Consider the following 24,598-nt stretch of genomic DNA (forward strand, 5'->3'; position numbering starts at 1 on the left):
AATATCCAAATACCCTAACCTTGGTCAGACTCTTAGAGATTTTTTTTTATTTTTTTATTGTACGGCAAATTTAAAAGTATTTTAAAAAGTGGTTCAGCCAAAGTTCGAAATCATCCCTTCTAAGTAAGATTGATTTAAAAACGGAATAAAAATACCATTCTGAAGAAGAGTCATCTTCGACTTGAAACGTTAACTGTTTCTCTCTCCACAGATACTGCCAGACCTGCTGAATTTTTCCAGCACTTTCTGTTTTTATTTCATATTTCCAGCATCTGCAGTATTTTGCTTTTATACATATATAAAAAAAAATTCTTCTATTATCTGGAGATGATTTAATTTGAATTACTTCCTGCAGATTATAAAGTGTGTCTGTATAAGTTTCTTCCTGGTATTCTGACTGGCAACGATATATATTATATATATGTCACTCATTTATATTAGGAGAAAACCAAGGTACAGAGCTGTCCTGATACCTGAACGCAAACACCCCAGTGCAATACTGAGCCAAACAGAGCAGATCCCAGATTCCATCCCTGTCTGTTATGAGTTAGCTTACTTTAGGTGAAGCACTGGCAAAAGTGTTATAATTGTCCTCAAGACCCCTAGGCTGAGGAGGGGCTTAAACAACCAGGTTTCCACTCCCACCTCCCCCCGCCCACTCCACCTGCCTTAGATCACTACCCAGTGACAGAGGCAAGTGGATATTTGTGGACACCAAGTGACTGGGTTCAGTTGGTGAGACCCTCATGGTTGAACACCCTGTCTCCATTCACTGCCTCGGCTCATGTGTGCAGAACGGCTACTTGAGTGAGGGAGCAGGGGTTGGGCACCAATCCAAAGCAATGTACTCCCGGGAGTGTCAGCAAAATGGGAAGAAAGTGGAAGAAAATCAGAGCTAATATTCCAGAATCCAATGACTGGATTACAATTTGGGATAATAAAAGTCAGAGCCCCCATTATTTACTGAACCTTTCCAAATCCTGCCTAGTCGGCTGATTGCTTAATCCCACAAAGCACCCACATTAGCCTGCCTTAAATAGACTCTCAGTTTCATTGACCTTGTGTGTGATCAGTGCACTCCTGATTTATAATCTAGTTACTCCTAAGTGCCTGGGAGTGGATGTGTTCCCTTATATAAATGGATTAGGTTTTTATCTTAAGGTTCATCATCCTAAAGGGCATGCTCTTTTAGTATCCATGGTAAATTCTTCAAAATACTTTGTTTGCATCATGGAGATGGACATTTTCCCACTGATATTTTCCCCTGAAGATGCTAATTCTTGCTCTAGAATCATTTCATGGATTCCGGCCTAACCATGGGGAACATTGTGGCTGAGTCCATGATGAGTCTTCATCCAAAGTGTATGCTTTCCCAAAGTGAGGGGGGTGGTGGTCACTGGATAGTGCTCAGTAGTGGGAACCCTGCTTTTCTTTATCTCTTCTGCCGGAGATACCAAGGTTGAGCCCTATTGCCGCACCTGGCTCAGGTCAACTAACTCATTATGGATTAAGAATTGAAATTGGATCCTTCCTGCTCTAGATCTTTCAGTAGCACATTGGGCTGTAAATTAGGGTCAATGGAATCAAAGGATGTACACTACAAATGGCTACCAATCTGGGAAAATGGAGATCAATTCATGTACACTACAAATGGCTACCAGTTTGGGGTAACAGCGCCCAAGTGTTGTACACTAAAAATGGCTATCAGTCTGCAACAATAGGTCACACAAATGGGCTGGAAGGTGGATGCAGAGATGTTGCTGGGCTGGAAATATTTTATTCCACAGTTCCTCCAATCTCTTGGCCTTTTAGTCCCACCACCAAACCAGCAGTGAGCGCACGGGCACAAGGTGAGACCTGTCGACAATGATTGCAAACATCTAATATGTTGCTTGGTCACCCACTCTCCATCCCCATCTGGTTCCTGGCTTTGTTTTGGTCATCTGTGCAGTGTGATTGTAGCCAAAATCAGACACGGTCTAACCAATGGTTTAAACCTGTTCACTGTACAAAGTGCCTTGGACTTCAAGCTAAGGGGTCATCATATCGAAGGATATTCATTAAAGGCTTTAGAACCTAACCAACTGAGTCTCTGGCTGTTTATTCTCTCCTCAAACTTTAAGCTGTTAGAACTCAGGGGGACTGGAATATAGGGAGGAGCAAGTTGAGCTTCGGTCGTACAGAACATCGGTCAGGTGCCATCTGGAATATTGTGTTCAATTTTACACATTGCAACTCAGGAATAGATATGTTAACTTGGGAAAGGAAGCTGAATGAAACTCGAGCATGAAGGGTTAAATCATAAAGCCAGGTCACATGTGGTTGCCTTTTATTTCCTAGAGTACAGAACATGAGATGTTTAAAGTGACAAAAGGATTTGATGGGTTAGAATTTAAAAAAAATCTTCTGCTGGGGGAATCCAGAACAGGGGCGTTTGGGGGGGGGGGGGGTGCGGCATAATCTTAAAAATTAGTGCTAGGCCATTCAGCAGTGAAAACAAATCCTTCAGAATTTGAATGGCTCTAGCAGGCTTCCTCTTAACTTTCTAATGGAAAGAGTCCCAGTTTCTGGAATCTCTCCTCACAACATTTGCTCTACCTGCACCTTGCCTGCAGGTAGGTTCCTCAGATAGTCAGTTTTGGAGCCAGGACATTCAAGCCTGACTCCGCTGTCACGTAGGAGCTTTCTAGCAGGATTCACTAGAGCCCAGGCTCACCAGCCCAGGAATACCGAGTCAGCTGGAGAACCCAGCTTGGATCAGCTAGCTAGAAGTGAGTTTGAACCTGGGTGGATTGTGAAGTCTGAAATCTGGACACTTTTATTTCAATCTTTGTGGGTGCACAATAAAAGTTGATCCATCACTGTCAGGTTGACTGTGGCTAGCCTTTCATATTCCACCCTCCATAAACTTAAACTAGTCCAAAACCCTGCTGCCTGCATCCTAATTCGCATCAGGTCCTGATCACCCATCACTCATCTGCTTGCTGGCATTTGCTCCCTGTTTGGCAACAGCTCAATTTTAAGATCCTCACCCTTGTTTTCAAATGCCTCTACGGTCACACCCATCCCTATCTCTAAACCTTCCTTGAGTTCTACGATAGGAAGACAGTGGTGTAGTGGTATTGTCCTGGACCTAGTGATTCAAAGGCCCAGGCTAATGTTCTGGGGATGTGGGTTCAAATCCTATCCTAGCAGATGGTGTAATTTAAATTCAATTAAATCTGGAGTGTAAAGCTAGTCTCAGTAATAATGAAATCATCACTGATCAGAAGGAGAATCTACTGTCCTTAACTGGTCTAGCTTACAATGTGACTCAAGATCCACAGCAATGTGGTTCACTCTTAACTGCCCTCTGAAATGGGTTAACAAGCTACTCAGTTCAAGGACAATTAGTGATACCCACAAAACACCAATGGGATCTCCATGCTCCTCCAGTTGTGGTCTCTTGAGCATCCCTGATTTTTGTTGTTCCACCATTGGTGGCCTTGTCTTCAGCTGCCTTGGCTGTAGCCCTCTTTCCACCTTTAAGTCGCTCCATATAACCAACCTATCCTAAAATCTTGTTCCTTTCCGCAGATGCTGCCAGACCTGCTGAGTTTTTCCAGGAATTTTTGTTTTTGTTTTGGATTTCCAGCATCTGCAGTTTTTTGCTTTTGTCCTAAAATCTTCTTTTGAGGCTCAGAGTCAAATTTTGTTTGACTCCTGTGAAGGGCCTTTACTATGTAAAGGTGCTATATAAATGCAAGCTGTTGTTAGTTCACTTGCAGAGTCTGATGAATAGACACTGACTGTACAGCAGGGGGAGGCAGAGGGCCCAAATTGTCATTTGTAAGGGCACCCTTTACTCATCAGAGAATCACAGTTTGCTTCGTGATGGTCCTCTAGTGGCTGGAAGCAGTAGGGCAAAATGAAAGCAGGCCCAGGATCATCTTAAACATCCTTCTTTCTAACTTCTAAACTCAAGGGAATAGTTTCTGGAACCTCTCCTCATAATTGAACCCTTTAAGCACTGATGTATCTATGTCGCATTCTCTCCGAGGCCAATAAATCCTTCTTGAGGATTCTAAGAAAATGAGGTCATGATGTGAAGGCCATTACTTGGCAATAATTATCCTGATTACGATCCAAGGTTTTGGCTTGAGCATTCAGGTCTGGTCTCTTGATCCCTGTTTATTGTTTGGTCATTGGCTTGATGGCGATGTTCATGTGTACAGAACTGTGATCGCTAGGTCTTTGACCCCATCATGTCTCTGTAATATTTCCTTTCCCAGGTCACCTTCTGTTAGCCTGGTATTTAAAAAGTTAAAATGATTTGGCCATGTAAATATGGGGAAACTGTTTCCTTGGGTATGAAAATCAATAACAAGGAGATAGACTATTAAAATTAGAGCTAAGCTGTCCAGCAGTGAAATCAGGAACTGCTTTTTCATATAAGGGTAGTGGTGGAAATCTGGACCTCTGCCCCCCAACACCCAAAAAAAGCTGTTTTTAAACTTCATTTACCCACCTTTGTCTTATATCCCTTGATGCCCTTAGCTAACAAAATTTAACACAGTGAATGTGAGTTTAAATTCCACCATGGCAGCTTGAGACTTTGAATTCAACTTTGTTTTAAACTTGGGTAACAAAAACCCCGGATCAATAAGAGTGGTCATGAAACTGTCGGATTATCACGAACAACCAAATTGGTTGACAAATGTCTCCTAGGAATGGAAACCTGTCGTCCTTACCAGGTCTGGGTCCATATGTGACTCCAGTGTCAGCACCAACATGGTTGACCATCACATCGAGGTAAAAAGGATGTTCTACACAGAAACAAACCATTCGGCCCAAGTGGTCTTTGCCGGTGTTTATGCTCTACCCAAGCCTTCTCCCACTTTACTTCATCTCACCCTATCTAACTGCCCTCTGGTGTGGCCAAGCAAGCCACATCCTGTTCAATCAATTAAAATAAAAGGGGTGGTGGCCTCTGGAATAGCTTCATCGTGCAGATTCGGACAGTTTAATTGATTGCCACCTTGCCACGAGACTTAATATCCTTCTCCAACACCAGTGCACTGTGGTTGCCATGTGTAATATCTAAAGGATGCAATTCAGCAATAACTAAGCTTACTTAGACTACACAAACAGAAATGTTGTGGGAACACCATCACCTCCAAATCACACACCATCGTGATTCAGATGTACATTGGTCATTGCTTCATTAGCAATCCTGGAACACCCTTCCTAACTGCATTGTAGGAGAGGCATCACCTGCAGTAGCTTGAAGAGGAAGCCCTCCACCACCTTCTCCATGGACAACTAGGGATGGGCAGTAAATGCGACCTTGCCCAATACCTGCGAACAAATTGACACACACAGGATGGAAAATGCGTTTGCCTAGGTTTAGAACCTGGCGAATGCTCATGTGCTTATTGGGAATGGGTATGTGGCACTGTTGGATTGCTTCCCAGCAGTGGTGGGTAGTGCAGGGATTTACAGATTGATAGATAATTCCAGAATGATGCTGGGTCTCTTTTTAGTATAGAGAGATTTGTTAGTGGCATTCTCCCGTAAGCAGAATGTTCTCAAACCAATCCTATCTGGTATAAACTGGCATCATCCTCATTGTCTATCTAAATAGATGTCAACAGGGAGCTTGCACCAAGTATATAATTGGACGTGAGCCACCATTTTAAAAAGGTTGAAATATCAGTTTAAGGAGAGGGCGAAGGTGACTAATTTCGTACATCACAGCACTGACTACATTTCAAGAGTACTTGATTATCTGCTTTGGGATATCCTGAGGCAAAGAACAGGAGAAGAAGGGAAAAAACCTGAGGAGTGGGATTAATTGGATTACTCAAGCACATAAACAATGGGCCAAATGGCCTCCTTCAGTGCTGGATCATTCTATGATTTTTGCTGCCAGTGTTTCTTGTCTTTGTGGCATTGGGGGTATATCTCAATACCATTCTATTGGCTGATTGCAATAGACAAAGTGTTAAATTGCAGTGTAATAATGACCTGAGAACTTCGTTTGGGAAGCTTTTAAACAATTACTCAATGTCAGGCAGCTGTTTGGCCTTTTGAGTTTTAATCTGGTCTAAAAATGTCTAAACTTGTTATTTAAATATAGAATGTAAATAGACCATGTAGTAGAAAGTTTGCTTCTTCAGAGGTGAAAGGTAGTCTAGACATTACCTCAATTTTAACTGGCTGTTTACTATAGTTGGTTCGTCAAAATTTGTATTTGTTTTGGACTGCTGAAGATTTGGGGAGTGGGTTCTGGAAGTGATAAATTGGTTGATAGTGAAGATTTGTGCTTTTCATTTGCTGGGAGGCTGTTTCTATTTGTTGTCCTGTAAGGTCCCTCTATGTAACTGGTGCAGTAGAAATGTAGATTGTTGGTGATGGAGGCTTTAGTGATGAAGTAAAGTGGAGCTGGAAATAACTAGGCCCTTATTACCACTAGACTTAACTATTCTAATGCTCTCCTAGCCAATCTTCCATTTTTTTCATCCTTCCTATGTAAACTTGAATTTCTCAAACATTTCTTAAGATTTGAAGGGAGTTAGGATATCCTATTTTCCCATCAATCTTGTTGTTTCTGACCTATACTGTCTTCTAGCCTGACAATACCTCAATTTTAACATTCTCAACTGTGTTTAGCATAGGGTAAGGTCTTATCTCTCTTAAGTACTCCAGCCCTTCAAATCTAAGATTCTTGTTCTTTCAATTTTGACTATAAGAGCAAGTTAATGATAAAAGCAAAATACTGTGGATGCTGGAGATATGAAATGCTGGAAAAAGTGTCTCCATAGATGTTGCCAAATGACCTGACTTTTTTTCCTAGTGAGAACTAGAGGCTATTTATCCCCTTGGATCTGCATATGCCTGCCTTTGCCACTTAGATTCCTTAACCAAAGAGGTATTAAGGGATATGGATTTCAGATTTAAAATTAACACTTGAGCATCAACTGTTTGTGGAAGAGAGTCCCAAACTTTGCCTACCCTTGTGTGCAAAAGTGTTTCTTAACTTCATTTCTGAAAGGTCTGGCTCTCATTTTCAGACTATTCCCCTAGTCTTAGACTTCACAATCAGTGGATGTAGGAAAGATCATTTCTTTGTTCCTGTTAATATCTTAAACTTTGATCTAATTGCCCGCTGCCCATCTAAATTCCAGGGAATACAACCCCAGTTTGTCATCCCTCCTTGTAAATTAGTACTTGGAATACAGATATCATTCTAGTAAATGTACACTGCACTCCTGCCAAGTATTCTTTATAAAGTGTAGTGCCCAGAACTGCTCTAGGTGTGCCCTAACCACAGGGCTTTGTATAAATGAAGCATGATATCTACTCTTACATTCTCTAGTCCACTAGGTTAAAAAGCCAGCTTTTTAATTTTCTGGACCCATTCACGAAATTTTTAATTTGTGTACATAGATTCCCAAATCTCTTTAGACTTTGTTCCTAACTTTTCCATTTCTAACTTTTCCCTGTTTCTAACTTCTCTCTGTTTAGAGTATTTGATTTGATTTTTATTTGGTCTAATTTGCCTACACTGGGCAGAACTAGGTAAATGAATTTCAATGACTTGGCCTATTAATTTTATGCTTCCATTTACACTTTACAATGCTGCCTATCTTTGTCACAAACAAATTTAGACATGTGGCATTCTATCACATTTAAATTAAAGTAATATTAATAACATTTGCATTAAGGAATTAAATTTAATATTGATCCACCATTGGTGGTTATGCTTTCAGTTCTGTAGGCCCTAAATTCTCGAGCCTCCCTCAAGGTGCTCCTTCTAAAAGATACCTTGACTGAGTTGTTGGTTACTGTTATGTTTTTGTAGCTTGATGTCAGCTTTTGTGTGCTCTTATGCAGTACTTAGAATGATTTTTAAACTCTGTAAATGCAAGTTTTTGACTTGATGAAAAAAAACTAGTTTGAATTTCAGCATTAGGTCAATTGAGGTTTGAGTATATGCTGAGCTGTTTCAAAAATATCCCATAATGTCACCTGTGGCTCAATAATAGCACTCACACCTCTTGAGTGAAAAGGTTATGGTTTCAAGTCTTCACCCCCAGAGATTTAAGTGCTAACTTAGGCTGACAATTTAGTGATGCACTGTCTTTTGGGTGAAGTTTTTAGCAGAAGTCCTCTAATGGCTATAAAAGATCCCGCTGCACTATTTTGAAGATTATCGGGGAAGTTCTCCTGGGCCAATATTTATCCCTCAATTAACATTGCTAAACAGATTACTGGTTGTTATCACATTGCTTGCTGTGGGATCTTGCTGTGTGCAAACTGGCTGCTGTTTCCCATATTAAAACACTTAACCAATTAATTTTTAAATATTTGCTTTGGGATTTCCTGAGGTCATGAAAGGTACTAGAAATGCACATATCCTGAAATGCAATTCCTATAGCTTCAATATATCCTTGGGCTATCCCAAAGTGCTTCAAAGGCAGTGTATTTGTGTGGTTGTGTTCTGTAGGTGACAGACCAAGAAGGGGGCTGGTCTCCAGGCTTGTGGGTTAGGGTGTAGGGAAAATCAGCCAAGCTTCCTGTTCCTGCTTTGTGTCGAAGATCCCTGCTGGACTGAGACATCAGTGGTTGATGAGATTTAGACTCAGCTGGTCGGGCTGAATGCTTGTGATGCAGGAGAGGGCAGCTGTAACTGGAACCTTCTGAGTGCCTTCAAGGGTCAAAGGTGACAAGACTGTTAGGATTCTGTTCTCCAAGAGATGTGCATTAATATAGCATCTTTAGGAGTGCAAATGGGTTAATACAATAGAAATTCTAACGCATGATGTAGGCTATGATGCATCTGTGACTTCAGTCATGTGTGAATACAGCAGACAGGCAGGACTTGGGAGATGTGCCTACTTGTAACCCACCTGGTATATATTGTACATTGTTACTGCAAACTGGTTTATTTACACTACCTGAGTCAGGCTACAGCCCTTCTTAAGATGCATTTTTCACATCCACAAAACATAGTAGCAGTGTTTGTGACACCAATCTTGGCAAGAGTTGGTGCCATTGACATAATGCCCACAACAGGAATGAACTATGGCTGGACTGACAATCCACAAGTGTCCATAAACAGGCAATGGCAGCACTTGACAAGCAGTCACTACCCCTACCCTGAATGTCTTGAGGGCCTGCGCAGAGGCTGATGTTCAAAGATGTGGCGTGATAACTTTGAGGTACCAAGCAGCCTCTGGTCTGCTTACCAAGGAGCAGCAACTTCCGGCCAGTTCATTCCCTTTACTCTGTAGGGTCTGTTGTTGACCATATCCTTCACAGTCAGGGCATTGACAAGACCTCTGCAGACTTTGCTGTTTTAAAAGCCTTTATTGTGTTTATTTTAACTTCCAACTCAAGATATTGCTGCTGGATGGGCATGCTTTAACTACAGGTCCCACAAACCAAGGGACTTGATTGAATTGCTTTTTACCACTTGGTGCACGGTAGCTAGTTTTCATGAACAGGTTTCTGACTGATGCTCATGTTCTTGTTTGACCATTTCATGGCACTAGTCAGGCTGGCTCAACTCCACCAATTCACCCTATTGCCCTGTGATACAGGGTGACGTCCACTCACTATATTTAAGACCAAACATGGTAGCCCCACCCACAAACTGCCAAACTGGCCCCAAAGGTGGGAAATCATGCTGCTGTTATCTTGAAGTATTTGTTGTGGTACAAAGACAACAGATGGCAAGACTATGCAGTAGGGAGCAGTGTTTCTGATGTGGGAGGGCAGGTGAGCCTACACCTGGAGTATTGTGTGTAGTTTTGGTCTTCTTGCTAAGAAACAATATACTTGCCCTAGAGGGAGTGCAGTGAAGGCTCACCAGACTGATTCCTGGGATGGTGGGATTGTTGTATGTGGAGAGGTTTGGCCAATGAGACCTGTATTCACTGGAGTTTAGAAGGATGAGGGGATCTCATTGAAATGTATAAAATTCTGCCAGAGCTGGAGAGACTGGATGCAGGGATGATGTTTGGGGTCACAGTCTCAGGATACAGGATAGGCTATCTTGGACTGAGATGAGGTGTAGCTTCATTACTTGGAGGATGGTGAACCTGTGGCATTCTCTACCACAGGGCTGTGGAGGCCAAGTCACTGAATTAATATATTAAAAAAGATTTTTAGGCTCAAGGTGCTGAGGGGAATGGCAAGAGCATGGGAGTATGGTACTGAGAGAATCAGCTGTGATATTGAATGGCCTAGCAGGCTTAAAGGGCTGAATGACCTACTCCTGCTTCTAGTCTAAGTTTCTATGACAGGGCACTGCCTGAGGTTCGATTCATTTAAAACCTCTAAGCAAAGCAAACAGAATAACTGCAGCTCAGGTCACCTAGAATATAGACCACAAACAAATACCCTCAGACTTCCCAGGACAAGTAAAGACCATCGCCAACGCTTCTGGTCTGTCACTTCAAAAGTCTGGTTTAAAGCTCACTTTAAGCTCTGGGAACTGGGGTACCATAATGGCTGATCATTTAGTATAGCTCAACACTATTCCTGTCTAGCTATCAAATATTTAACTCCCAAGGGAACTTTTTTTACTGGTTAAAAGACACCACAGCCCCTCTATGCCACATGGGGGACAGATCAACAGCCCCTCTATATTCTTTAGCTATTTACTCAGCAGGAATGTGTATACAACTTCTCCTCTACTTTTTGTTGGATGCAGTCCTTCCAGACAACTGGACTGAATTTTGCCAGGAATTCCCACAACTCTTCATGGGGCTAGGTAAGCTTTAAAAGAAAAAAAAAACAAATTGCATTTTGCTGCTCTCAGCCATATCTGGGTTTGTCCCCTCCTACCCAGGAGAGTACCACATGCTTGATTACTGAAGGTCAGAGGATCTTGACCACATGCTGCAGAGGTGTCATTTCACTGGTCACAGAACCAGCCAGGTATTCTGGGCTAGTGACCAAACATTCAACTCTGGCTGTGTGGCCCTTGCACAATTAAACAAAGCAATCCAGAGGAAGTCCACACAATAGTGTTTGTGCACAGTGGCCTCCTCTTCACCAAACTTGATACTAATAGTGGTGGCAAATACCTCAACCAGGATTCCAGGCTGCTGACAATCTTTTATCATGCTTTGTTTAAACTGCTTTCCTTTTGACATCTCAGCCCCAAAGATATTCCAGTGCACCATGTCCACAATCTTAGAAGGCAAATGAAGAGTATCTGCTACATGGATGATGTCCTTATTGTGGCTTCACAAAATAGCAGCATAACCACAGGGTTCAAGAAGTTTGAGGCCCTCCAGGAAGCAGGTCTTACATTGAACATTTAGGCCATGTCATCCAAAGATGGGACCACGATGGAACCTCAAAACAAAAAAGCCATTACCAACTCTTCCTCCCCACACCGCCACCCCCACCCCCCACACCAACAAAGTGATCACAGCTGTCCAGCAATTCCTAGGGATGGTAAACCAGGTAGGCAAGTTTACCCCAAACCATTGCCATCATCACAGAATCTATGGGATCTCCTACAGAGGCCAGCAATACCTTCCAATGTATTAAAGACATGCTAGTCTAAGATCCAACATTGCCCACCATAGTGGCTGCTGACTATCCCCACTGGCCTTGGCATTCTTATACAATGTCAGAAGAATGGTGACAGGAAGCCAGTATACTTTGCATCAAGATGGTTGACAGAATAATGTTGTTTCTCTATTGAGAAGGAAGCCTGGACTGTTCTCTGAACCTGATAGACTTGCCCCTCCACATAGCGACACCACAAACCCCTCATTACCCTAATGAATTCCACAGATTGTTAAAGTGCCCCTATGCATTCAACAGTTTTGCCTTTGCTTGGGCAAAGCAGGCTCAAGGGGCCAAATGGCCCACTCTTAATTCATAAGTATTATCAATCCATGGCTGTCTACATACTAGGAAAGTATCAATCCACAGCTGTGCTCTCCAGAGCTACACAGTATTGCCTTGGATTTCACACTCTTCTCAGAAGTGGAAGCATTCTCTTCATCTTGACCATGAAACTCCCCAAGTTGTCAGCGCAATGTGGCATGTGCTGAAGTACAGAATTTTTCTGCAAGATTGGTCTAATCTAGTCCTGCAGACCAGCTCCTCTGAATACCATGAGTGATGCAGACACTAACCAGAATGGATAACCTTTTAAGTTCATGCAAGCAGAGATCCTCTACAGCCTCCATGGAGTCACCTAGGCATTACAAAGTGCAGAGCAGATGCACTGCCAGGCATCATACAGGCTGTCCAAGATTGTCCTATCCTGTCACACCTACTGAATTAACAGCCAGGCACCCACTGAACTCCAGGTGTCATTCAGTTTTCCCATACGGTCCTTGGCAGAACTTAGGTTTAGTCTCGTTGATCATCAAGGCAAAACATACCTCTTGCTGTAGATTACTTCCAGCCATCTAGTAGTCAGACTCCATGTCACTAAGATCAGTTGGTGATCACAGTACTGCATCTTCCATACCCATGGCTTCCCTGATGAAATCATTTCAGATCAGTCCCCAATTTTCCAATGACCACCCCAGAAAAGTCACTTGTCTGAGTGAGCAATCAGGACCAGCAAGACCCTGATGTCCAAGAATCCTGACCAGCATTCAGGCTTGTTGCTTTATCAAGGTGCACCCAATGAATTCTCCCCAGCTAAACTGCTCATGGGCTAATTGTCTAAAGATGCTCATTCCTTTAAAGCCAAGGAATATCCAACCTAATATTACTCTTACTGACCACATAAGGGTGAGAAAAAGGGATATGAACCTCTTGGGAAATTCCAGCCATATGGCCAAGACTCTACCGCCTTTAACTCTGAGCCAGAGTTTGGATCCCTGATTGCAGATGGTAGAATGTGCTCCTTATCAGAACGGAGCACCCATGATCATACCTGTTTTACTATCTAGCACTTTCCAGCACAAGAGATCTGATTTCACTGGTACCCATGAGACTTCAGGTCTTCAATTACCACATGATGTGGGATGAAGACCCCCCAAGAATATTTTGAGCAGCTTGTAAGATGCTAATCTACACCAGGACCCATTCCAGACTACTGGCACTGTGTGGCAGTGACAACTGTGGGCAGGTTTGGCCTCTAACTTGGGGGGGGGGGGGGGAGAGTGAGAGAGAAATAAGAAAGAGGAGGAGGAGGAGGTGGTGGCAGCAGAGCTGATGTGATGGAAATAGCTTAGACATAGTATTTTTTGTAAAAGTTTATTAAATATTAAAATAGACTTGGGAGGTGTAGTGTAATAGGTTAAAAGAACAGTCTACATTGGTTATTAGCATTGATGCACCTATCGTCAATGGTCATGTGCCTGTACAGCAGCCAGGTAGTACTCAGGAGTGATGTGCCTACTCAGTAACCCACCTACTGTAATAAACCAGTTAGCAGTAAAGTTAGCCTATCGACCTCCTTCATAAGATGCATATCCACGCAATACCTTTCACCACTCTGATGCAGCCAATAATATGAACTCAAACAAAAATAGAAAATGCTGGAAAAACTCAGCAGGTCTAACAGCATCTGTGGAGAGAGAAAAAAATGTTTATGTTTCAAGTCCATATGGCTCTTCAACTCTGAAGAAGAGTCATATGGACCTGAAACATTAACAGATTTAATGGCATCTGGGTGGAGTAAAAAGTTAGCGTTTCAAGTCTATATAACTCTGCTTCAAAGCTGAAGTAATGTGGATTTGAAATGTAAACATTTTTTCTTCTCTCCACAGATGCTGTTTACACCTGCTGAGTTTATCCAGCATTTTCTGTTTTTGTTCCAGATTTCCAGCATCTGTAATATTTTACTTTTATAATATGAACTACTCACTCTTAATGGAAGAAAACCAGGACCCAATTTGCGTACAGCAAGATCCCAAATCAGTGGCAGGACCAAGTCATCAGTTTGGAGCAGGTGAGAGCTGGCCTTGAGGCTGTGCAGTGCAGCACACCGCACCACCACCTTTCTCTTTTCCCCCTCCTCCTCTTTTTGCTCAGGCCTTTACATCTAACAGGGCCTGAAGAATCTATTGATGCAATCGTGCAAAACCCCACGTCAGTCCAGGTGAGGGGTTTCTCAGTCACTTCATAAGACGCCATCAGAATGCAAGCCTGTCTTTTCATTATGATTACAGCCCCCGCCCCCACCCCCAAACATTTTGTTTTGATTGCATGACCAAACCCGACCGTCTTGAAACTTTTAAGTTTCAAACCTCCAAGCATGAGGCACAGCCGTGCTTTTGGGAGTTCCTGATTTCCGTCTCGCCTTGAACAAAGATGGCCGATCTCATTGCCCCCCCCCCCCGCCCACCCCAAAAAAGCTTCAGGGCGGGTGTGCGCAGGCGCGAGTGCCCCGTTCTTTTTTTTTTCCCCCGCCTCCTGCGAAGAGACGCAAGTTCCGGCTACGCCTCCGCCAGGAAGAGAGAGAGAGAGAGAGAGAGAGAGGAGGAGGAGGGGAGGAGCGAGTTGGGGGTGGGCGGGAGGGGAGGGAGGGAGGGGGGGGTGGGGGAGGGGTTGTTGTCATTTGAAGCCGGAATACAATAGGATCGGGTGTGTGTTTTTATTTTTTTTGGGGGGGGGGGGGGGGGGGGGGGGGGGGTTTTTTTTTTTGTGGGGGGGGGGGGGGGTGGGGGGGGGTTGTGAGGTGTGTGTATTTATTATATATAAAAAAAGAAGCGGGAGCGAATCAGAGCGCGGGAGCAGCAAAAAGGGACCCTCCCCACACACCCGGCGATGCGGAGCGTAGGTAAGAACCTAAGGAGGAGAGGGGAGGAGAAAACACCGGCGCTCGGGCCTAGCCCGGTAAATATCGGAAGAAGTCACCCTCCCGCTTGGATGTAAATGTTAAACCCCACCCCCTTCCTCCTCCTCCTCCTCCTCCTCCTCCTTTCCCCACCCCCCCCCACCACCCCCCCCCCGGCCCGGTCGAGGAGGCGAGAGTAAGAAAGAATTTTTGGGGTTTTTTTTTTATATAAATAGGATAAAGGTTTAAAATCATCGCCTTACCTGAGGAGAGGCTCGAGCCGCTGCCCGCGAGGGCCGGCGCGCGGACCAACCGTCATTGGAACGCGGCGTCGGCGAGCACGCGGGGAGAGAGAGAGAGGGGGCGGGGAGGGAGAGAGAGAGGGAGGAGGAGTAGGGGTGGGGGGGACGACGACAATGGATGGCCAGAGGAGGAGGAGGGGGGGGGGGGGGGTCGGGGTAATGGATGGTCAGGTGGGGTGGGGGGTGGGGTGGGGTGGGGGGAGGGGGAGGCGGTGATGATATTGGTGGTGCTGGTGAGAACATTGGGCGCCCTGTGGGGTGAGGAGTAGGGAGGAGGGGCGGGACAGCACCTGGCGCGCACGCGCCGTCGGCCCCATCCCTGGACCGGCCGGCCGGCTGGCTCGCTCGAGCGCCACAGGGTAGGCCGCGTGTTCAAAGCACCACTTTTAATGCCTTTAAGATCCTAATAATGTGCATGTGTGTGAAAGTGTCGCAGGAGTGTGACCTTAGCAGTTTATTTCTGCACCTTTTGCTGCATTTACGGTATTGCATTCGTTTTTTTTGAAAAAATGTCCTTTCAGGGGAGGGAACGGGGCAAAACTTTTAGCGGATTTTTTTTTCGCAGTGCTTCTGTTTTTATTTTGCTTTTTTTTTTTTGCAAGCAGGATTGCAGCAGGCTGGCGTTTAACCATCTTTATTTGCAGGATGTTCCCCCACACCACCAACCCTCAACCACCCCCCCCCCCCCCCCTCCCCTCCCCTCCCCCACTCTGGAGTTGTTGGTAGCAAATCAAACAGCAATGGTGTAGTTTGGTAGCAGGTTGGAGCCCTGTGCATTATTCTGCTGCTAAACTCAAGGTGTTTTGGAGAGATATTCTGCTGCCAAGGTGGAGCCGTCCCGGGACAGTATTAATCTGCTGCCAAGGTGGAGCAGTCCTGGGATGGTATTCTGCTGCCAAGCTGGAGCCATCTTGGGACGGTATTATTCTGCTGCCAAGCTGGAGCCGTCTTGGGACGGTATTATTCTGCTGCCAAGCTGGAGCCGTCTTGGGACGGTATTATTCTGCTGCCAAGCTGGAGCCGTCTTGGGACGGTATTATTCTGCTGCCAAGCTGGAGCCATCTTGGGACGGTATTATTCTGCTGCCAAGCTGGAGTAGTCCTGGGACGGTATTATTCTGCTAGGGTGGAGCTGTCGTGGGGTGGTGGTATTCTGCTGCTAGGATGGAGTTTTCTTGGGGTGGTATTATTCTGCTGCTAGGGTGAAGCTGTATTATGCTGTGACATACTCTGCTGCACGTGGAGCTGTTAGGTGGAGCAGTGATGTGGCACAGGGTGTTCTTGTACTACAAAAGTGGAGCTGTTGCAGCCTATGTATTATTCTGCTGCTAATACGGTGGAACTGCTGTTGCACTATTATTCTGCTGCTGTTGTAGCACGGTATTCTCTTGTGAAGCAGGAGATGTTCAGGTGTCCTTTTAAAGCTTCAACATCTAATTTCAGAGCATAATTTGCATTGTATGAAAGTTTTGCAGATGGGTGACTGCTTGTTAATTCCTTTGTTGCGTGGAACCATATTAACTGCTTGGCTTTCTGGCTCCCCTGATACTTTGGTTATGTTGAAGTGTGACATGTACACAGTGTTTACTAGACTTCTGCCCAAAGAGAACATAGTTTGTAATTCTGGATCTTGCAGAAAGTATGCTGTTAGTTTTACTAAACAGTGTGAAATTCTTCGTTATTTTGAATTTATTAAATTCTTTTACCTAAGAAATTGCAGACTGTTCCCTCGTACCTTTTATTTGATTTTAAAATTAATGTTAATATATGCAACTGCAGGTGCATACTTGTGCTGTGAATATATTCTAATAGTGTAAAATTCAAATTTAAAATCTGTACCTCCAAACCTTAAGCTTGTGTATAGTTGCTTGGCTTAATTAATTTTCATCATATTTGCGTAGCTATTTGTGACTGTTTGCAGTTCTGGATGTCACACATCACCAGCAGCAAATTGTTTTTATATATTTAAAATTTTGAATGTTTTCATTTATGGATCACAGGCATTGCAGTACTTCACCTGTGTGTATTTTGTCTTTGCAGGTTTTATAACCCACATGCATTAATATTTGTAGTCCTGGTCAGAAATCTTGTGCACTACTATTTAATAAATAAGTGTTAAATTGTTCATTTATTTTAGAGGCTTACTATTTTGGATTCAAAATAGTTTGTGGTGGGTTTTTATTTTGATTATTATTGTATTTTTGGACTATGGGTGACACTGGCAAAGCGTATTAATTGTCCATCCATATTTTCTGAGTGCATTTAAAAGTCACATTATGGGCCGGCCCAAGCGGACATGGCAGAATCCCTTACCTGAATGACATTACTGGATTGGGTTTTGATGACCCAGTGGTTAGCTTAGTTCTGTATTTTAATGTAGTGGCTGGCTGTTATATAATTGGCTAGAAATCTGTGGTGCAGGATAGCTGTTCATGTTGTTACTGTACAGAATACTTGCTGACTGGTACCTTTGAGAATGATTCAAGGACATGTGATATCTGCATGAAGGGGACTGAGCTGGAGCAACAGCCAGAGTGGCTATCGGTGACCTCTCTCCTCTGCATTCCTAGGGAAGGAGAATTATCCAGGACTCCTGTTCCTGGTCACTATCTAGTGATGAGCTGGTAAGTGCACGTGTGCAGAGACGTTGAATACAGGAAGGGTTTGGGTCCAGTGTGACAATGCGCCCAACATTCTCCACACCATCAACGCTAATGTGATTACTTGGCTTTGTTACTAAAGTATGCCCTGTGTCTGTAGAATTTGACCTAGGCAACATCACGAGACAAAAAGGAGGAATGTAAAAAGCTGTAAAGTTACACATAAAAGTTTGCAATTCTCTAGTTCCTCATCGTCTTTACCCCGCCCTCCCAAAGCACTTTAAGTACTATGAATTTAAATGTGTAATTTCTGTTTTATTGACAAAACGCAGCCATTTGTAGGACAGCAAGGTCCCAGAAACAAGTGAGAGAAAGCTATTGTTTGGGAAATTCTTTCTTTTATCTGTTTTCCATAACTAACCTAAACTTGGATGATGTAACAAGCAAAATACTGCACATGTTGGAAATACTCAACAAGTCTGGCAGTATCTGTGGAGAGAGAAACCGCATTAATGATTTAGGTCAAGGACCTTTTTGACTCTGTATGTAACCCCATGCTGTACCTGTCCTGGGAGTGTTTGATGGGGACAGTGTAGAGGGCGCTTTTCTCTGTATCTAACCCTGTGCTGTACCTGTCCTGGGAGTGTTTGATGGGGACAGTGTAGAGGGCGCTTTACTCTGTATCTAACCCCGTGCTGTACCTGTCCTGGGAGTGTTTGATGGGGACGGTGTAGAGGGAGCTTTACTCTGTATCTAACCCCATGCTGTACCTGCCCTGGGAGTGTTTGGGACAGTGCAGTGTAAAGAGAGCATTACACCACATTATAGACAAATAGACGTAGTTAAGTGATCACACAACTAACAGATCAGATCAAAGTTCTGCAGTCTTGCCACATTGTCATGGATGATTAAACAACTAACCAGAGGAGGTGGCTCCGCTAATATCCCATCCTTAATGGTGGGGGAACCCAGCACATCAGTGTAAAAGGCATTTGCAATCATCTTCAGCCAGAAATGCCATCTCGGCATCCACCAGAGTACGACAGCCAACTGGATTCACTCCATGTGATATCAAGAAACAGCTGTATGCACTGAATAACCCTGACAACATTCCAGCAGTCGTACTGAAGATGGGTGCTCTAGAACTAGCCGTGCCCCTAGCCAAGCTGTTCTAGTACAGCCAAGGTATGTCCTGTCTATATAAAAAAAGACACATTTAACCTGGCCAACTTACCATAAGTCTACTATTGATCGTCAGCAAAGTGAAGGAAGGTGTTGTCGACAGTGCTATCAATCTGCACTATTGTAGCAATAACCTCCTCACTGACGCTCAGTTTGGGATCTGCCAGGGCCATTCAGCTCCTGATCTCATTACAACCTTGATCCATTATGGACAAAAGAGCTGAACTCGAGGTGAGCAGGGAGTGATTAATCTTGACGTCAGGGGAGCTTTTGACTGAGCAAGAAGACCTAACAAAACTGCAGTCAATGGGAATCAATTGGGAGGAGGGGAATCTGTCCACTAATTAGTGTCATACTTAACACACAGGAAGATGGTTGTGGTTGTTGAAGGCCAATCATCGCAGTCCCAGGACATCACTGCAGGAGTTCCTTAGGGTAGTGTCCTAGACCCAAACGTCTTCAATTGTTTTGTCAATGACCTTCCTTTCATCATAAGGTCAGAAGTGGGAATGTTTGCTGCTGATTGCACGGTGTTCAGTTCCATTTGCAATGCCTCAGTGAAACAGTCCGTTTAGTGGGAACTTTACTCTGTATCTAACCGTTTAGAGGGAACTTTACTCTGTATCTAATCCATGCAGTGCCTGCCTGGGAGTACCTAATGTTAGCATTGACTACCTGACTGGAAAAGCTGCAGTTTTAGCTCAGACTGAAATGTATGGTTTGAATGTACAGTGAGTAGACACTGCAGTCTTTGACCTTGCTATCTATTGACATCAAGCGTCAGAATTGCCTGAGGTGCCTGTCTATTACTGTTCAGGCAGTGCAGTGAGTTTAGCTAGGACTTGCTGCAGAATGGTGGGGCATGCTTTCCAATTTACGGTATTCATACGGGATCCAAGGTAGGCATTGACTATCTTGTACTTGTCAAAAGACAGAAGGTTTCTCGCTGTCCTTAACGTTCCTCTTTCAAGCAACACCGCCAAGAAACTGATACACTCAGTTTCATGTGTAAAATGGCTATAAGGTGTATGTACATAAATCACTGTTTCAAAAACAGTTTGTTGAATGTTTGATGTAGTCAGAACCTTCTGCATTAATGTTGTATAAATGTAATTCTTTCAGGAGCATGAGTTTTCTCAGAGAGAGTGTCAGTCTCATACACAGAAAGCCCCCCCCCACAAACCAACCATCCCGGCATTGGCAAAGACCTGAGAAGATTGCTTGCTCCATGCTTCATGGTGGCAATGGGAGGAGGGCCAAGGAGAAAGATACCTATAATTGTAGAAGAATATTTTAATAATTACCAGCAAGCATTGAAGTCTCTAGGAGGTCCTCCTGAATGCTCAAGAGTTTAAAACATCCTCTAATCTAGAACTGAACTGTACAGACACAAGTGCCCCAAGTTACATCATCATCACTGAGTTATGTAATCTCAACAGAGGGCAGCTGGGACCTTACAATTAGTGTTAAGACCTAGAAAGGGTAATTTGTAATGCAAGTTCCTGCTCCCAATTTAGTGCCCCACTTGGTAAAGTACATCTGTCTGGATTTATGATGAACAGGATTTGTGTTGTCCATGATTTTCTCTCTCCTCTCAGCCACACTCCTCCCCAGGTGGACCTCCTGGAAAAGTACATGTGTGCAGATAACTGGTGAGGGCCAGGTTGGGCTCAGCTGTCATGCTCCACAGTCAAGTAGTCTGACATTCGCTGTCTAGATTCCTACATGATGTGGGGAATTAGAGGGGTGATGATGACTAAATCTGTACACTATTGTTATGTATTTTTAAGAAAAGGAGGAATGAGAATTAGACAGGTGATGAAGGAGAGAGCAAATTAATTGTTCATGGGTTTCACAAATGTTGGGTTAAACCTTCCTCGTGCCCACCAGGTGCAATTGGTCAATATGAATAGATGGTAGTCAGAACAACAGTTCGGCCTCAGTCACTTTATTGGGCAGTCTGGCTGTGCGCGGACAGCACAGACCCCTTCCCAAGTATATTCAAAAATGGCAGTTGAGCAAAAGAATTTGCTTTTCTTAATTTCTGCTGGTTCACTTACACGTTTATGAAGTTCTTCACAACTCAACACACAAAGTTATCCCATTGCCATTTTATTTTAGAAAAAGCTAACAGGAAAACTGTGTGCTGTTGGAATACGTCTGACATTGTCTTAATACAAAATAAATAGAGGTAACGGATAGGATTGATTGACTTTGCAAACTGCAATTTCAGTGCATTGATTTTATGATGTCCTCTAATGAAACAGACTTATTTGCCATGAAGCAATATCAGTAAACCAGCAAGAGTGCTAGTGATACACAAATACTGACACATAAAAGTATAATTTGGATACAGTAAAACCTGTTATATTGGGGAGTCAGACTGGTTGCTGCCCTGCTTCCATTTAAAGCAAGCGTGCGGAGATGCTTGTCACTTCTCCCTGAGGAGTTTGTTTTTCTGTAACTATAAAAACTTTAGTCTTCTTGGGCAGCTGAGAGAGTAGTGCTCAGTGTGGGGACCTGCGACTTTGGGGGTGATTGGAATGCCAGTAGGATGGTGGTGCTTGTTGTTTGCTGCATCCAGTCTTGTCATTTTGGGGAGAGTTCAATTCCTTACATTCTGTGATACCCTTTATGCCTCATTCTAATGATGCCATGAGATTTTAAAGTGCCTTTAATGCATTTGGGTACCATTCCCAGTATTGGGTCAGGTACCTGATTTGCTTGCTCCTGTCCACATGATACCCAGAGGCTATCTGTAGGTTGATGTGAACTAGCACACATACATGTAGTTTTCGCAGCCTGACATCTTATCATTTAATAATTTAAGTGGGGCTCACAAGGGACCTTTCTGTTACAAAGCTTTAACTGAGGGCCCCAAACAATATATGAACAAGGAGTAGGAGTAGGCCATTCGGCCCCTCGAGCCTGCTCCCCCATTCAATAAGAATATGGCTGATCTGATAGGAACCTCAAATCTGCATCCTGCCTATCCCTGACAAACTATCCCCCCCCCACCACCCCCTTGCTTACCAAGAACTTACCCACCTCTGCCTTAAAAATATTCAAAGATTCTGTTTCTACCGCCTTTTCAGGAAAAGAGTTCCAAAGACTCACAACCCTCAGAGAAAAAATTTTGCCTCAACTCTGTTTTAAATGGACAACCCCTTATTTTTAAACAGTGACCCCTAGTTCCAGATTCTCCCACAAGAGGAAACATCCTCTCCACATCCACCCTGTCAAGACCCCTCAAGATCTTGTATGTTTCAATCTTGTTACCTCTTACTCTTCTAAACTCCAGCAGATACAAAGTTAGCCTGTCCAACCTTTCTTCATATGGCAACATGCCCATTTCAGGTATTAGCCTGGTGAACATTCTCTGAACTGCTTACAACACATTTACATCCCTCCTTAAATAAGGTGACCAATACCGTACACAGTTCTCCAAATGTGGTCTCACTGGTGCTCTGTATAACTGAAGTATAACCTCCATACTTTTGTATTCAATTCCCCTCGCAATAAATGATCACATGCTATTAGCTTTCCTAATTACCTGCTGTACCTGCATACTAGCCTTTTGCGATTCATGCACTAAGATACCCAGATCCCTCTGCATTTCAGAGTTCTGCAATCTCTCACCATTTAGATAATATGCTTCTCTTTTATTCTTCCTGCCAAAATGGGCAATTTCACAATTTCCCACGTTATACTCTCTTTGCCACATCTATGCCCTTTCATTTAACCTATCTATATCTTTTTGTAGCTTCCTTATGTCCTCTTCACAACTTACTTTCCTACCTATCTTTGTGTCATCAGCAAATTTGGCAACCATCCCATCCATCCCTTCGACCAAGTCATTTATATAAATTGTAAATAGTTGAGGCCCCAGCACCGATCCCTGTGGCACACCACTCGTTTTATTTTTATTCATTCACGGGATATGGGCTTTGCTGGCTAGGCCAGTGTTATTGCTCATCCCAAGTTGCCCTTGAGAAGGTGGCGGTGAGCCGTCTTCTTGAATCGCTGCAGTCCACGTGGTGTAGATACACCCACAGTGCTGATAGGAAGGGAGTTCCAGGATTTTGACCCAGTGACAGTGAAGGAATGGCGATATATTTCCAAGTCAGGATGATGAGTGACTTGGAGGGGAACTGCCAAGTGGTTGTGTTCCCATCTGCTGCCCCTTGTCCTTTTATAGATGGTAGTGGTCATTGATTTGGAAGGTGCTTCTAAGGAGCCTTGGTGAACTCCTTACATCTTGCCAACCTGAAAAAGACCCATTTATGCCTACTCTCTGCTTTCTGTCAATCTTTTATTCATGCCAGTATATTACTGCCTATACCATGACCTTTTATGCAATGACCTTTGTTGTGGCATTTTATCAAGTGGCTTCTGGAAATCAAAGCGCATTACATCCTCCAGTGCCCCTTTTTCCACAGCACATGTTACTTCCTCAAAGAGCTCCAATAAGTTGATTAAACATGATTTCCCTTTCACAAAGCCATATTGACTCTGCCTAATTACCTTGAACTTATCCAAATGCCCTGCTATACCTTCTTTAATAATAGCTCCTAACATTTTTCCTATGACAGATGTTAAGCTAAGTGGCCTGTAGTTTCCTGCTTTCTGTCTCCCTCCATTTCTGAATGATGGAGTTACATTTGCTATCTTCCAATCTAATGGGACCTTCCCCGCATCTAGGGAGTTTCAAAAAATTAAAACAGCCACTTTTTTTAAGACCCTAGGATGAAGTCCATCAGGACCCAGGAACTTGTCAGCCCGCAGCTGCAACAATTTACTCAGTACCACTTCCCTGGTGATTGTAATTTTCCTGAGTTCCTCCCTTCCATTTCCTGATTTACAGATGCTTCTGGGATGTTATTTGTATCCTCTATACTGAAGACTGATGTAAAATATCTGTTCAATTCATCTGCCATTTCCTTGTTTTCCTTTATCAATTCTCCAGAGTCACTTTCTATAGGCCCAAAACTCATTTTGTTAACTTGTTTCTTTTTAAAATGTTTATAGAAACTCTTACCATCTATTTTTATATTTCTGGCCAGCTTTCTCTCCTACTCTAATTTTTCCATCCTTATTAATCTTTTAGTCATCCTTTGCTGTTCCTTATATTCTGTCCTTCCACCTATCTTTTCACAATTATATGCTTTTTCTTTAAGTTTGATACTATCTTTAACCTTTATAGTTAACCACGGATGGTGTGTCTGTCCCTTGGATTTTTTCTTACTTGTTGGAAAGTATCTATTATGTATTCTGACATATCCCCTTAAATGTTTGCTACTGCATCTCTATTGACCTATCCCTTAATCTAATTTGCCAATTCATTTCAGCCAGTTCTGCTTTCATGCCTTCCTAATTGCCCTTATTTAAGCTTAAAAACATAGTCACAGACCCAATCCTCTCTTCCTCAAACTAGATGTAAAACTCTATCATATTATGGGCACTGCTACCTAGGGGTGCCTTCACTATGAGATCATTCATTAATCCCACCTCATTGCATAATATCAGGTCTAGTTTAACTTGCTCTCTGGTTGGTTCCAGAACGTGATGTTCTAAGAAACTATCCTGGAAACATTCTATGAACATCTCTTCCAGGCTGCCTTTGCCCATCTGACTGCCAGTCCATATGTAGATTAAAATCTCCCATGATTATTGCTGCGCCTTTCTGACAAGCTCCCATTATTTCTTCTTTTATGCTCCATCCTACCATGCGTTTACTGTTAAGGGGCCTGTACACAACTCACACAAGTG

General features: G+C 43.4%; 1 protein-coding gene across 3 annotated transcripts in view; it reads left to right on the forward strand.

The window, feature by feature from the left end:
• Positions 1-14,629: 14,629 nt before the first annotated feature.
• adar (adenosine deaminase RNA specific) overlaps positions 14,630-24,598 on the forward strand; it is a 66,638-nt gene continuing 56,669 nt past the window's right edge. The window contains exons 1-2 of one of the 3 annotated variants that reach the window (XM_041179732.1): positions 14,678-14,749; positions 17,497-17,671. The gene's annotated coding sequence lies outside the window, so the exon portion shown is untranslated. Of the gene's footprint in view, positions 14,750-15,347; positions 15,408-17,496; positions 17,672-24,598 lie in introns of those variants that run through there. The other 2 variants (XM_041179734.1, XM_041179733.1) reach the window with 2 other exon arrangements.

This window comes from Carcharodon carcharias, chromosome 36, assembly GCF_017639515.1.
Source record: "Carcharodon carcharias isolate sCarCar2 chromosome 36, sCarCar2.pri, whole genome shotgun sequence".
Taxonomy (NCBI): domain Eukaryota; kingdom Metazoa; phylum Chordata; class Chondrichthyes; order Lamniformes; family Lamnidae; genus Carcharodon; species Carcharodon carcharias.